The following is a 14,150-nucleotide window of genomic DNA, read 5'->3' as shown; positions in this document are numbered from 1 at the left end:
GAGGTTGGAGGGGTTGCACTAAGGAGGTTGGAGGGGTTGCGGGGAGAGGAAGTTGGAGGGTTGCACAGAGGAGGTTGGAGGGGTTGCGTGGAGAGGAGGTTGGAGGGGTTGCACTGAGGCGGTTGGAGGGTTGCACTGAGAGGAGGTTGGAGGGTTGCACTGAGGCGGTTGGAGGGTTGCACTGAGGAGGTTGGAGGGATGCACTGAGGAGGTTGCACTGAGGAGGTTGGAGGGTTGCACTGAGGAGGTTGGAGGGTTGCACTGAGGAGGTGGGAGGGTTGCACTGAGGAGGTGGGAGGGTTGCACTGAGGAGGTGGGAGGGTTGCACTGAGGAGGTGGGAGGGTTGCACTGAGGAGGTGGGAGGGTTGCACTGAGGAGGTGGGAGGGTTGCACTGAGGAGGTGGGAGGGTTGCACTGAGGAGGTTGGAGGGTTGCACTGAGGAGGTTGGAGGGTTGCACTGAGGAGGTTGGAGGGTTGCACTGAGGAGGTTGGAGGGTTGCACTGAGGAGGTTGGAGGGTTGCACTGAGGAGGTTGGAGGGTTGCACTGAGGAGGTTGGAGGGTTGCACTGAGGAGGTTGGAGGGTTGCACTGAGGAGGTTGGAGGGTTGCACTGAGGAGGTTGGAGGGTTGCACTGAGGAGGTTGGAGGGTTGCACTGAGGAGGTTGGAGGGTTGCACTGAGGAGGTTGGAGGGTTGCACTGAGGAGGTTGGAGGGTTGCACTGAGGAGGTTGGAGGGTTGCACTGAGGAGGTTGGAGGGTTGCACTGAGGAGGTTGGAGGGTTGCACTGAGGAGGTTGGAGGGTTGCACTGAGGAGGTTGGAGGGTTGCACTGAGGAGGTTGGAGGGTTGCACTGAGGAGGTTGGAGGGTTGCACTGAGGAGGTTGGAGGGTTGCACTGAGGAGGTTGGAGGGTTGCACTGAGGAGGTTGGAGGGTTGCACTGAGGAGGTTGGAGGGTTGCACTGAGGAGGTTGGAGGGTTGCACTGAGGAGGTTGGAGGGTTGCACTGAGGAGGTTGGAGGGTTGCACTGAGGAGGTTGGAGGGTTGCACTGAGGAGGTTGGAGGGTTGCACTGAGGAGGTTGGAGGGTTGCACTGAGGAGGTTGGAGGGTTGCACTGAGGAGGTTGGAGGGTTGCACTGAGGAGGTTGGAGGGTTGCACTGAGGAGGTTGGAGGGTTGCACTGAGGAGGTTGGAGGGTTGCACTGAGGAGGTTGGAGGGTTGCACTGAGGAGGTTGGAGGGTTGCACTGAGGAGGTTGGAGGGTTGCACTGAGGAGGTTGGAGGGTTGCACTGAGGAGGTTGGAGGGTTGCACTGAGGAGGTTGGAGGGTTGCACTGAGGAGGTTGGAGGGTTGCACTGAGGAGGTTGGAGGGTTGCACTGAGGAGGTTGGAGGGTTGCACTGAGGAGGTTGGAGGGTTGCACTGAGGAGGTTGGAGGGTTGCACTGAGGAGGTTGGAGGGTTGCACTGAGGAGGTTGGAGGGTTGCACTGAGGAGGTTGGAGGGTTGCACTGAGGAGGTTGGAGGGTTGCACTGAGGAGGTTGGAGGGGGAGTGGGGAGAGGAGGTTGGAGGGGGAGTGGGGAGAGGAGGTTGGAGGGGGAGTGGGGAGAGGAGGTTGGAGGGTTGCACAGAGGAGGTTGGAGGGGTTGCGGGGAGAGGAGGTTGGAGGGTTGCACTGAGGAGGTTGGAGGGTTGCACTGAGGAGGTTGGAGGGGTTGCGAGGAGAGGAGGTTGGAGGGTTGCACTGAGGCGGTTGGAGGGTTGCACAGAGGAGGTTGGAGGGGTTGCACTGAGGAGGTTGCACTGAGGAGGTTGGAGGGTTGCACTGAGGAGGTTGGAGGATTGCACTGAGGAGGTTGCACTGAGGAGGTTGGAGGGTTGCACTGAGGAGGTTGGAGGGTTGCACTGAGGAGGTTGGAGGGTTGCACTGAGGAGGTTGGAGGGTTGCACTGAGGAGGTTGGAGGGTTGCACTGAGGAGGTTGGAGGGTTGCACTGAGGAGGTTGGAGGGTTGCACTGAGGAGGTTGGAGGGTTGCACTGAGGAGGTTGGAGGGTTGCACTGAGGAGGTTGGAGGGTTGCAGTGAGGAGGTTGGAGGGTTGCAGTGAGGAGGTTGGAGGGTTGCACTGAGGAGGTTGGAGGGTTGCACTGAGGAGGTTGGAGGGTTGCACTGAGGAGGTTGGAGGGTTGCACTGAGGAGGTTGGAGGGTTGCACTGAGGAGGTTGGAGGGTTGCACTGAGGAGGTTGGAGGGTTGCACTGAGGAGGTTGGAGGGTTGCACTGAGGAGGTTGGAGGGTTGCACTGAGGAGGTTGGAGGGTTGCACTGAGGAGGTTGGAGGGGTTGCACTGAGGAGGTTGGAGGGGTTGCACTGAGAGGAGGTTGGAGGGTTGCACTGAGAGGAGGTTGGAGGGTTGCACTGAGAGGAGGTTGGAGGGTTGCACTGAGAGGAGGTTGGAGGGGTTGCGGGGAGAGGAGGTTGGAGGGTTGCACTGAGGAGGTTGGAGGGTTGCACTGAGAGGAGGTTGGAGGGGGAGTGGGGAGAGGAGGTTGGAGGGGTTGCACAGAGGAGGTTGGAGGGGTTGCACAGAGGAGGTTGGAGGGGTTTTGGGGAGAGGAGATTGGAGGGGGAGTGGGGAGAGGAGGTTGGAGGGGTTGCATTGAGAGGAGATTGGAGGGGGAGTGGCGAGAGGAGGTTGGAGGGGTTGCGGGGAGAGGAGGTTGGAGGGGTTGCACTGAGAGGAGGTTGGAGGGGGAGTGAGGAGAGGAGGTTGGAGGGGGAGTGGGGAGAGGAGGTTGAAGGGGTTGCACTGAGAGGAGGTTGGAGGGGTTGTACTGAGGAGGTTGGAGGGGTTGCACTGAGGAGGTTGGAGGGGTTGCGGGGAGAGGAGGTTGGAGGGGTTTTGGGGAGAGGAGGTTGGAGGGGGAGTGGGGAGAGGAGGTTGGAGGGGTTGCACTGAGGGGAGGTTGGAGGGGGAGTGGGGAGAGGAGGTTGGAGGGTTGCACTGAGGAGGTTGGAGGAGTTGCAGGGAGAGGAGGTTGGAGGGGTTGCACTGAGGCGGTTGGAGGGGTTGCAGGGAGAGGAGGTTGGAGGGTTGCACTGAGGAGGTTGGAGGGTTGCACTGAGAGGAGGTTGGAGGGGTTGCGGGGAGAGGAGGTTGGAGGGGTTGCACAGAGGAGGTTGGAGGGTTGCACTGAGAGGAGGTTGGAGGGGTTGCACTGAGGAGGTTGGATGGTTGCACGGAGAGGAGTTTGGAGGGGTTGCACTGAGGAGGTTGGAGGGTTGCACAGAGGAGGTTGGAGGGGTTGCGGGGAGAGGAGGTTGGAGAGTTGCACTGAGGCGGTTGGATGGTTGCACTGAGGAGGTTGGAGGGTTGCGGGGAGAGGAGGTTGGAGGGGGAGTGGGGAGAGGAGGTTGGAGGGTTTCACAGAGGAGGTTGGAGGGGTTGCGGGGAGAGGAGGTTGGAGGGTTGCACTGAGGAGGTTGGAGGGTTGCACATAGGAGGTTGGAGGGGTTGCACTGAGGAGGTTGGAGGGGTTGCGGGGAGAGGAGGTTGGAGGGTTCCACTGAGGCGGTTGGAGGGTTGCACAGAGGAGGTTGGAGGGGTTGCACTGAGGAGGTTGGAGGGGTTGCACTGAGGAGGTTGGAGGGTTGCACTGAGGAGGTTGGAGGGTTGCACCGAGGAGGTTGGAGGGTTGCACCGAGGAGGTTGGAGGGTTGCACTGAGGAGGTTGCACTGAGGAGGTTGGAGGGTTGCACTGAGGAGGTTGGAGGGGGAGTGGGGAGAGGAGGTTGGAGGGTTGCACTGAGAGGAGGTTGGAGGGGGAGTGGGGAGAGGAGGTTGGAGGGGTTGCACTGAGGAGGTTGGAGGGGTTGCGGGGAGAGGAGGTTGGAGGGTTGCACTGAGAGGAGGTTGGAGGGGGAGTGGGGCGAGGAGGTTGGAGGGGTTGCACTAAGGAGGTTGGAGGGGTTGCGGGGAGAGGAAGTTGGAGGGTTGCACAGAGGAGGTTGGAGGGGTTGCACTGAGGAGGTTGGAGGGGTTGCGTGGAGAGGAGGTTGGAGGGGTTGCACTGAGGCGGTTGGAGGGTTGCACTGAGAGGAGGTTGGAGGGTTGCACTGAGAGGAGGTTGGAGGGTTGCACTGAGAGGAGGTTGGAGGGTTGCACTGAGAGGAGGTTGGAGGGTTGCACTGAGAGGAGGTTGGAGGGGTTGCGGGGAGAGGAGGTTGGAGGGGTTGCACTGAGGAGGTTGGAGGGGTTGCGGGGAGAGGAGGTTGGAGGGGTTGCGGGGAGAGGAGGTTGGAGGGGTTGCGGGGAGAGGAGGTTGGAGGGTTGCGGGGAGAGGAGGTTGGAGGGTTGCGGGGAGAGGAGGTTGGAGGGTTGCACTGAGGAGGTTGGAGGGTTGCACTGAGGAGGTTGGAGGGTTGCACTGAGGAGGTTGGAGGGTTGCACTGAGGAGGTTGGAGGGTTGCACTGAGGAGGTTGGAGGGTTGCACTGAGGAGGTTGGAGGGTTGCACTGAGGAGGTTGGAGGGTTGCACTGAGGAGGTTGGAGGGTTGCACTGAGGAGGTTGGAGGGTTGCACTGAGGAGGTTGGAGGGTTGCACTGAGGAGGTTGGAGGGTTGCACTGAGGAGGTTGGAGGGTTGCACTGAGGAGGTTGGAGGGTTGCACTGAGGAGGTTGGAGGGTTGCACTGAGGAGGTTGGAGGGTTGCACTGAGGAGGTTGGAGGGTTGCACTGAGGAGGTTGGAGGGTTGCACTGAGGAGGTTGGAGGGTTGCACTGAGGAGGTTGGAGGGTTGCACTGAGGAGGTTGGAGGGTTGCACTGAGGAGGTTGGAGGGTTGCACTGAGGAGGTTGGAGGGTTGCACTGAGGAGGTTGGAGGGTTGCACTGAGGAGGTTGGAGGGTTGCACTGAGGAGGTTGGAGGGTTGCACTGAGGAGGTTGGAGGGTTGCACTGAGGAGGTTGGAGGGTTGCACTGAGGAGGTTGGAGGGTTGCACTGAGGAGGTTGGAGGGTTGCACTGAGGAGGCTAGAGGGGTTGCGGGGAGAGGAGGTTGGAGGGTTGCACTGAGAGGAGGTTGGAGGGTTGCACTGAGGCGGTTGGAGGGTTGCACTGAGGAGGTTGGAGGGTTGCGGGAAGAGGAGGTTGGAGGGTTGCGGGGAGAGGAGGTTGGAGGGTTGCACTGAGGCGGTTGGAGGGTTGCACTGAGGCGGTTGGAGGGTTGCACTGATGAGGTTGGAGGGGTTGCGGGGAGAGGAGGTTGGAGGGTTGCACTGAGGAGGTTGGAGGGTTGCACTGAGAGGAGGTTGGAGGGGGAGTGGGGAGAGGAGGTTGGAGGGGTTGCGGGGAGAGGAGGTTGGAGGGGTTGCACAGAGGAGGTTGGAGGGGTTTTGGGGAGAGGAGATTGGAGGGGGAGTGGGGAGAGGAGGTTGGAGGGGTTGCACTGAGAGGAGGTTGGAGGGGTTGTACTGAGGAGGTTGGAGGGGTTGCACTGAGGAGGTTGGAGGGGTTTTGGGGAGAGGAGGCTGGAGGGGGAGTGGGGAGAGGAGGTTGGAGTGGTTGCACTGAGGGGAGGTTGGAGGGGGAGTGGGGAGAGGAGGTTGGAGGGTTGCACTGAGGAGGTTGGAGGGTTGCACTGAGAAGAAGTTGGAGGGGTTGCGGGGAGAGGAGGTTGGAGGGGTTGCGGGGAGGAGGTTGGAGGGTTGCACTGAGAGGAGGTTGGAGGGGTTGCACTGAGGAGGTTGGAGGGGTTGCGGGGAGAGGAGGTTGGAGGGTTGCACTGAGGAGGTTGGAGGGGTTGCGGGGAGAGGAAGTTGGAGGGTTGCACAGAGGAGGTTGGAGGGGTTGTACTGAGGAGGTTGGAGGGGTTGCACTGAGGAGGTTGGAGGGGTTGCACTGAGGAGGTTGGAGGGGTTGCACTGAGGAGGTTGGAGGGGTTGCGTGGAGAGGAGGTTGGAGGGGTTGCACTGAGGCGGTTGGAGGGTTGCACTGAGGCGGTTGGAGGGTTGCAATGAGGCGGTTGGAGGGTTGCACTGAGGAGGTTGGAGGGTTGCACTGAGGAGGTTGGAGGGGTTGCACTGAGGAGGTTGGAGGGGTTGCACTGAGGAGGTTGGAGGGGTTGCACTGAGGAGGTTGGAGGGGTTGCACTGAGGAGGTTGGAGGGGTTGCGTGGAGAGGAGGTTGGAGGGGTTGCACTGAGGCGGTTGGAGGGTTGCACTGAGGCGGTTGGAGGGTTGCAATGAGGCGGTTGGAGGGTTGCACTGAGGAGGTTGGAGGGTTGCACTGAGGAGGTTGGAGGGTTGCACTGAGGAGGTTGGAGGGGTTGCACTGAGGAGGTTGGAGGGGTTGCACTGAGGAGGTTGGAGGGGTTGCACTGAGGAGGTTGGAGGGGTTGCACTGAGAGGAGGTTGGAGGGGGAGTGGGGCGAGGAGGTTGGAGGGGTTGCACTAAGGAGGTTGGAGGGGTTGCGGGGAGAGGAAGTTGGAGGGTTGCACAGAGGAGGTTGGAGGGGTTGCACTGAGGAGGTTGGAGGGGTTGCGTGGAGAGGAGGTTGGAGGGGTTGCACTGAGGCGGTTGGAGGGTTGCACTGAGAGGAGGTTGGAGGGTTGCACTGAGGCGGTTGGAGGGTTGCACTGAGAGGAGGTTGGAGGGTTGCACTGAGAGGAGGTTGGAGGGTTGCACTGAGAGGAGGTTGGAGGGTTGCACTGAGAGGAGGTTGGAGGGTTGCACTGAGAGGAGGTTGGAGGGGTTGCGGGGAGAGGAGGTTGGAGGGGTTGCACTGAGGAGGTTGGAGGGGTTGCGGGGAGAGGAGGTTGGAGGGGTTGCGGGGAGAGGAGGTTGGAGGGGTTGCGGGGAGAGGAGGTTGGAGGGTTGCGGGGAGAGGAGGTTGGAGGGTTGCGGGGAGAGGAGGTTGGAGGGTTGCACTGAGGAGGTTGGAGGGTTGCACTGAGGAGGTTGGAGGGTTGCACTGAGGAGGTTGGAGGGTTGCACTGAGGAGGTTGGAGGGTTGCACTGAGGAGGTTGGAGGGTTGCACTGAGGAGGTTGGAGGGTTGCACTGAGGAGGTTGGAGGGTTGCACTGAGGAGGTTGGAGGGTTGCACTGAGGAGGTTGGAGGGTTGCACTGAGGAGGTTGGAGGGTTGCACTGAGGAGGTTGGAGGGTTGCACTGAGGAGGTTGGAGGGTTGCACTGAGGAGGTTGGAGGGTTGCACTGAGGAGGTTGGAGGGTTGCACTGAGGAGGTTGGAGGGTTGCACTGAGGAGGTTGGAGGGTTGCACTGAGGAGGTTGGAGGGTTGCACTGAGGAGGTTGGAGGGTTGCACTGAGGAGGTTGGAGGGTTGCACTGAGGAGGTTGGAGGGTTGCACTGAGGAGGTTGGAGGGTTGCACTGAGGAGGTTGGAGGGTTGCACTGAGGAGGTTGGAGGGTTGCACTGAGGAGGTTGGAGGGTTGCACTGAGGAGGTTGGAGGGTTGCACTGAGGAGGTTGGAGGGTTGCACTGAGGAGGTTGGAGGGTTGCACTGAGGAGGTTGGAGGGTTGCACTGAGGAGGTTGGAGGGTTGCACTGAGGAGGTTGGAGGGTTGCACTGAGGAGGTTGGAGGGTTGCACTGAGGAGGTTGGAGGGTTGCACTGAGGAGGTTGGAGGGTTGCACTGAGGAGGTTGGAGGGTTGCACTGAGGAGGTTGGAGGGTTGCACTGAGGAGGTTGGAGGGTTGCACTGAGGAGGTTGGAGGGTTGCACTGAGGAGGTTGGAGGGTTGCACTGAGGAGGTTGGAGGGTTGCACTGAGGAGGTTGGAGGGTTGCACTGAGGAGGTTGGAGGGTTGCACTGAGGAGGTTGGAGGGTTGCACTGAGGAGGTTGGAGGGTTGCACTGAGGAGGTTGGAGGGTTGCACTGAGGAGGTTGGAGGGTTGCACTGAGGAGGTTGGAGGGTTGCACTGAGGAGGTTGGAGGGTTGCACTGAGGAGGTTGGAGGGTTGCACTGAGGAGGTTGGAGGGTTGCACTGAGGAGGTTGGAGGGTTGCACTGAGGAGGTTGGAGGGTTGCACTGAGGAGGTTGGAGGGTTGCACTGAGGAGGTTGGAGGGTTGCACTGAGGAGGTTGGAGGGTTGCACTGAGGAGGCTGGAGGGGTTGCGGGGAGAGGAGGTTGGAGGGTTGCACTGAGAGGAGGTTGGAGGGTTGCACTGAGGCGGTTGGAGGGTTGCACTGAGGAGGTTGGAGGGTTGCGGGAAGAGGAGGTTGGAGGGTTGCGGGGAGAGGAGGTTGGAGGGTTGCACTGAGGCGGTTGGAGGGTTGCACTGAGGCGGTTGGAGGGTTGCACTGATGAGGTTGGAGGGGTTGCGGGGAGAGGAGGTTGGAGGGTTGCACTGAGGAGGTTGGAGGGTTGCACTGAGAGGAGGTTGGAGGGGGAGTGGGGAGAGGAGGTTGGAGGGGTTGCGGGGAGAGGAGGTTGGAGGGGTTGCACAGAGGAGGTTGGAGGGGTTTTGGGGAGAGGAGATTGGAGGGGGAGTGGGGAGAGGAGGTTGAAGGGGTTGCACTGAGAGGAGGTTGGAGGGGTTGTACTGAGGAGGTTGGAGGGGTTGCACTGAGGAGGTTGGAGGGGTTTTGGGGAGAGGAGGCTGGAGGGGGAGTGGGGAGAGGAGGTTGGAGTGGTTGCACTGAGGGGAGGTTGGAGGGGGAGTGGGGAGAGGAGGTTGGAGGGTTGCACTGAGGAGGTTGGAGGGTTGCACTGAGAAGAGGTTGGAGGGGTTGCGGGGAGAGGAGGTTGGAGGGGTTGCGGGGAGGAGGTTGGAGGGTTGCACTGAGAGGAGGTTGGAGGGGTTGCACTGAGGAGGTTGGAGGGGTTGCGGGGAGAGGAGGTTGGAGGGTTGCACTGAGGAGGTTGGAGGGGTTGCGGGGAGAGGAAGTTGGAGGGTTGCACAGAGGAGGTTGGAGGGGTTGTACTGAGGAGGTTGGAGGGGTTGCACTGAGAAGGTTGGAGGGGTTGCACTGAGGAGGTTGGAGGGGTTGCACTGAGGAGGTTGGAGGGGTTGCGTGGAGAGGAGGTTGGAGGGGTTGCACTGAGGCGGTTGGAGGGTTGCACTGAGGCGGTTGGAGGGTTGCAATGAGGCGGTTGGAGGGTTGCACTGAGGAGGTTGGAGGGTTGCACTGAGGAGGTTGGAGGGTTGCACTGAGGAGGTTGGAGGGGTTGCACTGAGGTGGTTGGAGGGGTTGCACTGAGGAGGTTGGAGGGGTTGCACTGAGGAGGTTGGAGGGTTGCACTGAGAGGAGGTTGGAGGGTTGCACTGAGAGGAGGTTGGAGGGTTCCACTGAGGAGGTTGGAGGGGTTGCGGGGAGAGGAGGTTGGAGGGTTGCACTGAGGAGGTTGGAGTGTTGCACTGAGGAGGTTGGAGGGGTTGCGGGGAGAGGAGGTTGGAGGGTTGCACTGAGGAGGTTGGAGGGTTGCACTGAGGAGGTTGGAGGGGTTGCGGGGAGAGGAGGTTGGAGGGGTTGCGGGGAGAGGAGGTTGGAGGGGTTGCACTGAGGAGGTTGGAGGGGGAGTGGGGAGAGGAGGTTGGAGGGTTGCACTGAGAGGAGGTTGGAGGGGTTGCGGGGAGAGAAGGTTGGAGGGGTGCACTGAGAGGAGGTTGGAGGGTTGCACTGAGAGGAGGTTGGAGGGTTGCACTGAGGAGGTTGGAGGGTTGCACTGAGGAGGTTGGAGGGGTTGCGGGGAGAGGAGATTGGAGAGTTGCACTGAGGCGATTGGAGGGTTACACTGAGGAGGTTGGAGGGTTGCACTGAGGAGGTTGGAGGGTTGCGGGAAGAGGAGGTTGGAGGGTTGCGGGAAGAGGAGGTTGGAGGGTTGCGGGAAGAGGAGGTTGGAGGGTTGCGGGAAGAGGAGGTTGGAGGGTTGCACTGAGGCGGTTGGAGGGTTGCACTGAGGCGGTTGGAGGGTTGCGGGAAGAGGAGGTTGGAGGGGGAGTGGGGAGAGGAGGTTGGAGGGTTGCACTGAGGAGGTTGGAGGGTTGCACTGAGGAGGTTGGAGGGGTTGCACTGAGGAGGTTGGAGGGGTTGCACTGAGGTTGGAGGGTTGCGGGGAGAGGAGGTTGGAGGGTTGCACTGAGGCGGTTGGAGGGTTGCACGGAGGAGGTTGGAGGGTTGCGGGGAGAGGAGGTTGGAGGGTTGCACTGAGGAGGTTGGAGGGTTGCACTGAGGAGGTTGGAGGGTTGCACTGAGGAGGTTGGAGGGGGAGTGGGGAGAGGAGGTTGGAGGGTTGCACTGAGGTTGGAAGGTTGCGGGGAGAGGAGGTTGGAGGGTTGCACTGAGGAGGTTGGAGGGTTGCACTGAGGAGGTTGGAGGGTTGCACTGAGGAGGTTGGAGGGTTGCACTGAGGAGGTTGGAGGGTTGCACTGAGGAGGTTGGAGGGTTGCACTGAGGAGGTTGGAGGGTTGCACTGAGGAGGTTGGAGGGTTGCACTGAGGAGGTTGGAGGGTTGCACTGAGGAGGTTGGAGGGTTGCACTGAGGAGGTTGGAGGGTTGCACTGAGGAGGTTGGAGGGGGAGTGGGGAGAGGAGGTTGGAGGATTGCGGGGAGAGGAGGTTGGAGGATTGCGGGGAGAGGAGGTTGGAGGGTTGCATTGAGGAGGTTGGAGGGGTTGCGGGGAGAGGAGGTTGGAGGGTTGCACTGAGGCGGTTGGAGGGTTGCACTGAGGAGGTTGGAGGTTTGCACTGAGGAGGTTGGAGGGTTGCACTGAGGAGGTTGGAGGGTTGCACTGAGGAGGTTGGAGGGTTGCACTGAGGAGGTTGGAGGGTTGCACTGAGGAGGTTGGAGGGTTGCACTGAGGAGGTTGGAGGGGGAGTGGGGAGAGGAGGTTGGAGGGTTGCACTGAGGAGGTTGGAGGGTTGCACTGAGGCGGTTGGAGGGGGAGTGGGGAGAGGAGGTTGGAGGGTTGCACTGAGGAGGTTGGAGGGTTGCACTGAGGAGGTTGGAGGGTTGCACTGAGGCGGTTGGAGGGTTGCACTGAGGCGGTTGGAGGGTTGCACTGAGGAGGTTGGAGGGTTGCACTGAGGAGGTTGGAGGGTTGCACTGAGGAGGTTGGAGGGTTGCACTGAGGAGGTTGGAGGGTTGCACTGAGGAGGTTGGAGGGTTGCACTGAGGAGGTTGGAGGGTTGCACTGAGGAGGTTGGAGGGTTGCACTGAGGAGGTTGGAGGGTTGCACTGAGGAGGTTGGAGGGTTGCACTGAGGAGGTTGGAGGGTTGCACTGAGGAGGTTGGAGGGTTGCACTGAGGAGGTTGGAGGGTTGCACTGAGGAGGTTGGAGGGTTGCACTGAGGAGGTTGGAGGGTTGCACTGAGGAGGTTGGAGGGTTGCACTGAGGAGGTTGGAGGGTTGCACTGAGGAGGTTGGAGGGTTGCACTGAGGAGGTTGGAGGGTTGCACTGAGGAGGTTGGAGGGTTGCACTGAGGAGGTTGGAGTGGGAGTGGGGAGAGGAGGTTGGAGGGTTGCACTGAGAGGAGGTTGGAGGGGGAGTGGGGAGAGGAGGTTGGAGGGGTTGCACTGAGGAGGTTGGAGGGGTTGCGGGGAGAGGAGGTTGGAGGGTTGCACTGAGGAGGTTGGAGGGGTTGCAGGGAGAGGAAGTTGGAGGGTTGCACAGAGGAGGTTGGAGGGGTTGCACTGAGGAGGTTGGAGGGGTTGCACTGAGGAGGTTGGAGGGGTTGCACTGAGGAGGTTGGAGGGGTTGCACTGAGGAGGTTGGAGGGGTTGCACTGAGGAGGTTGGAGGGGTTGCACTGAGGCGGTTGGAGGGTTGCGCTGAGGCGGTTGGAGGGTTGCACTGAGAGGAGGTTGGAGGGTTGCACTGAGGCGGTTGGAGGGTTGCACTGAGGCGGTTGGAGGGTTGCACTGAGGCGGTTGGAGGGTTGCACTGAGGAGGTTGGAGGGGTTGCACTGAGGAGGTTGGAGGGGTTGCACTGAGGAGGTTGGAGGGGTTGCACTGAGAGGAGGTTGGAGGGTTGCACTGAGAGGAGGTTGGAGGGTTGCACTGAGGAGGTTGGAGGGTTCCACTGAGGAGGTTGGAGGGGTTGCGGGGAGAGGAGGTTGGAGGGTTGCACTGAGGAGGTTGGAGTGTTGCACTGAGGAGGTTGGAGGGGTTGCGGGGAGAGGAGGTTGGAGGGTTGCACTGAGGAGGTTGGAGGGTTGCACTGAGGAGGTTGGAGGGTTGCACTGAGGAGGTTGGAGGGTTGCACTGAGGAGGTTGGAGGGTTGCACTGAGGAGGTTGGAGGGGTTGCGGGGAGAGGAGGTTGGAGGGGTTGCGGGGAGAGGAGGTTGGAGGGGTTGCACTGAGGAGGTTGGAGGGGGAGTGCGGAGAGGAGGTTGGAGGGTTGCACTGAGGAGGTTGGAGGGTTGCACTGAGAGGAGGTTGGAGGGGTTGCGGGGAGAGGAGGTTGGAGGGGTGCACTGAGGAGGTTGGAGGGTTGCACTGAGGAGGTTGGAGGGTTGCACTGAGGAGGTTGGAGGGTTGCACTGAGGAGGTTGGAGGGGTTGCGGGGAGAGGAGATTGGAGAGTTGCACTGAGGCGATTGGAGGGTTGCACTGAGGAGGTTGGAGGGTTGCACTGAGGAGGTTGGAGGGTTGCGGGAAGAGGAGGTTGGAGGGTTGCGGGAAGAGGAGGTTGGAGGGTTGCACTGAGGCGGTTGGAGGGTTGCACTGAGGCGGTTGGAGGGTTGCGGGAAGAGGAGGTTGGAGGGGGAGTGGGGAGAGGAGGTTGGAGGGTTGCACTGAGGAGATTGGAGGGTTGCACTGAGGAGGTTGGAGGGGTTGCACTGAGGAGGTTGGAGGGGTTGCACTGAGGAGGTTGGAGGGGTTGCACTGAGGCGGTTGGAGGGTTGCACGGAGGAGGTTGGAGGGTTGCGGGGAGAGGAGGTTGGAGGGTTGCACTGAGGAGGTTGGAGGGTTGCACTGAGGAGGTTGGAGGGTTGCACTGAGGAGGTTGGAGGGTTGCACTGAGGAGGTTGGAGGGTTGCACTGAGGAGGTTGGAGGGTTGCACTGAGGAGGTTGGAGGGTTGCACTGAGGAGGTTGGAGGGTTGCACTGAGGAGGTTGGAGGGTTGCACTGAGGAGGTTGGAGGGTTGCACTGAGGAGGTTGGAGGGTTGCACTGAGGAGGTTGGAGGGTTGCACTGAGGAGGTTGGAGGGTTGCACTGAGGAGGTTGGAGGGTTGCACTGAGGAGGTTGGAGGGTTGCACTGAGGAGGTTGGAGGGTTGCACTGAGGAGGTTGGAGGGTTGCACTGAGGAGGTTGGAGGGTTGCACTGAGGAGGTTGGAGGGTTGCACTGAGGCGGTTGGAGGGTTGCACTGAGGAGGTTGGAGGGTTGCACTGAGGAGGTTGGAGGGTTGCACTGAGGAGGTTGGAGGGTTGCACTGAGGAGGTTGGAGGGTTGCACTGAGGAGGTTGGAGGGTTGCACTGAGGAGGTTGGAGGGTTGCGGGGAGAGGAGGTTGGAGGGTTGCGGGGAGAGGAGGTTGGAGGGTTGCGGGGAGAGGAGGTTGGAGGGTTGCGGGGAGAGGAGGTTGGAGGGTTGCACTGAGGAGGTTGGAGGGTTGCGGGGAGAGGAGGTTGGAGGGTTGCACTGAGGAGGTTGGAGGGTTGCACTGAGGAGGTTGGAGGGGTGCACTGAGGAGGTTGGAGGGGTGCACTGAGGAGGTTGGAGGGGTGCACTGAGGAGGTTGGAGGGGTGCACTGAGGAGGTTGGAGGGGTGCACTGAGGAGGTTGGAGGGGTGCACTGAGGAGGTTGGAGGGGTGCACTGAGGAGGTTGGAGGGGTGCACTGAGGAGGTTGGAGGGGTGCACTGAGGAGGTTGGAGGGGTGCACTGAGGAGGTTGGAGGGTTGCACTGAGGAGGTTGGAGGGGGAGTGGGGAGAGGAGGTTGGAGGGTTGCACTGAGGAGGTTGGAGGGTTGCACTGAGGAGGTTGGAGGGTTGCACTGAGGAGGTTGGAGGGTTGCACTGAGGAGGTTGGAGGGTTGCACTGAGGAGGTTGGAGGGTTGCACTGAGGAGGTTGGAGGGTTGCGGGGAGAGGAGGTTGGAGGGTTGCACTGAGGAGGTTGGAGGGTTGCACTGAGGAGGTTGGAGGGGGAGTGGGGAGAGGAGGTTGGAGGGTTGCACT

This window comes from Pristiophorus japonicus, unplaced genomic scaffold (assembly GCF_044704955.1).
Source record: "Pristiophorus japonicus isolate sPriJap1 unplaced genomic scaffold, sPriJap1.hap1 HAP1_SCAFFOLD_2421, whole genome shotgun sequence".
Taxonomy (NCBI): domain Eukaryota; kingdom Metazoa; phylum Chordata; class Chondrichthyes; family Pristiophoridae; genus Pristiophorus; species Pristiophorus japonicus.
Note: the sequence above shows the minus strand (reverse complement) of the source record.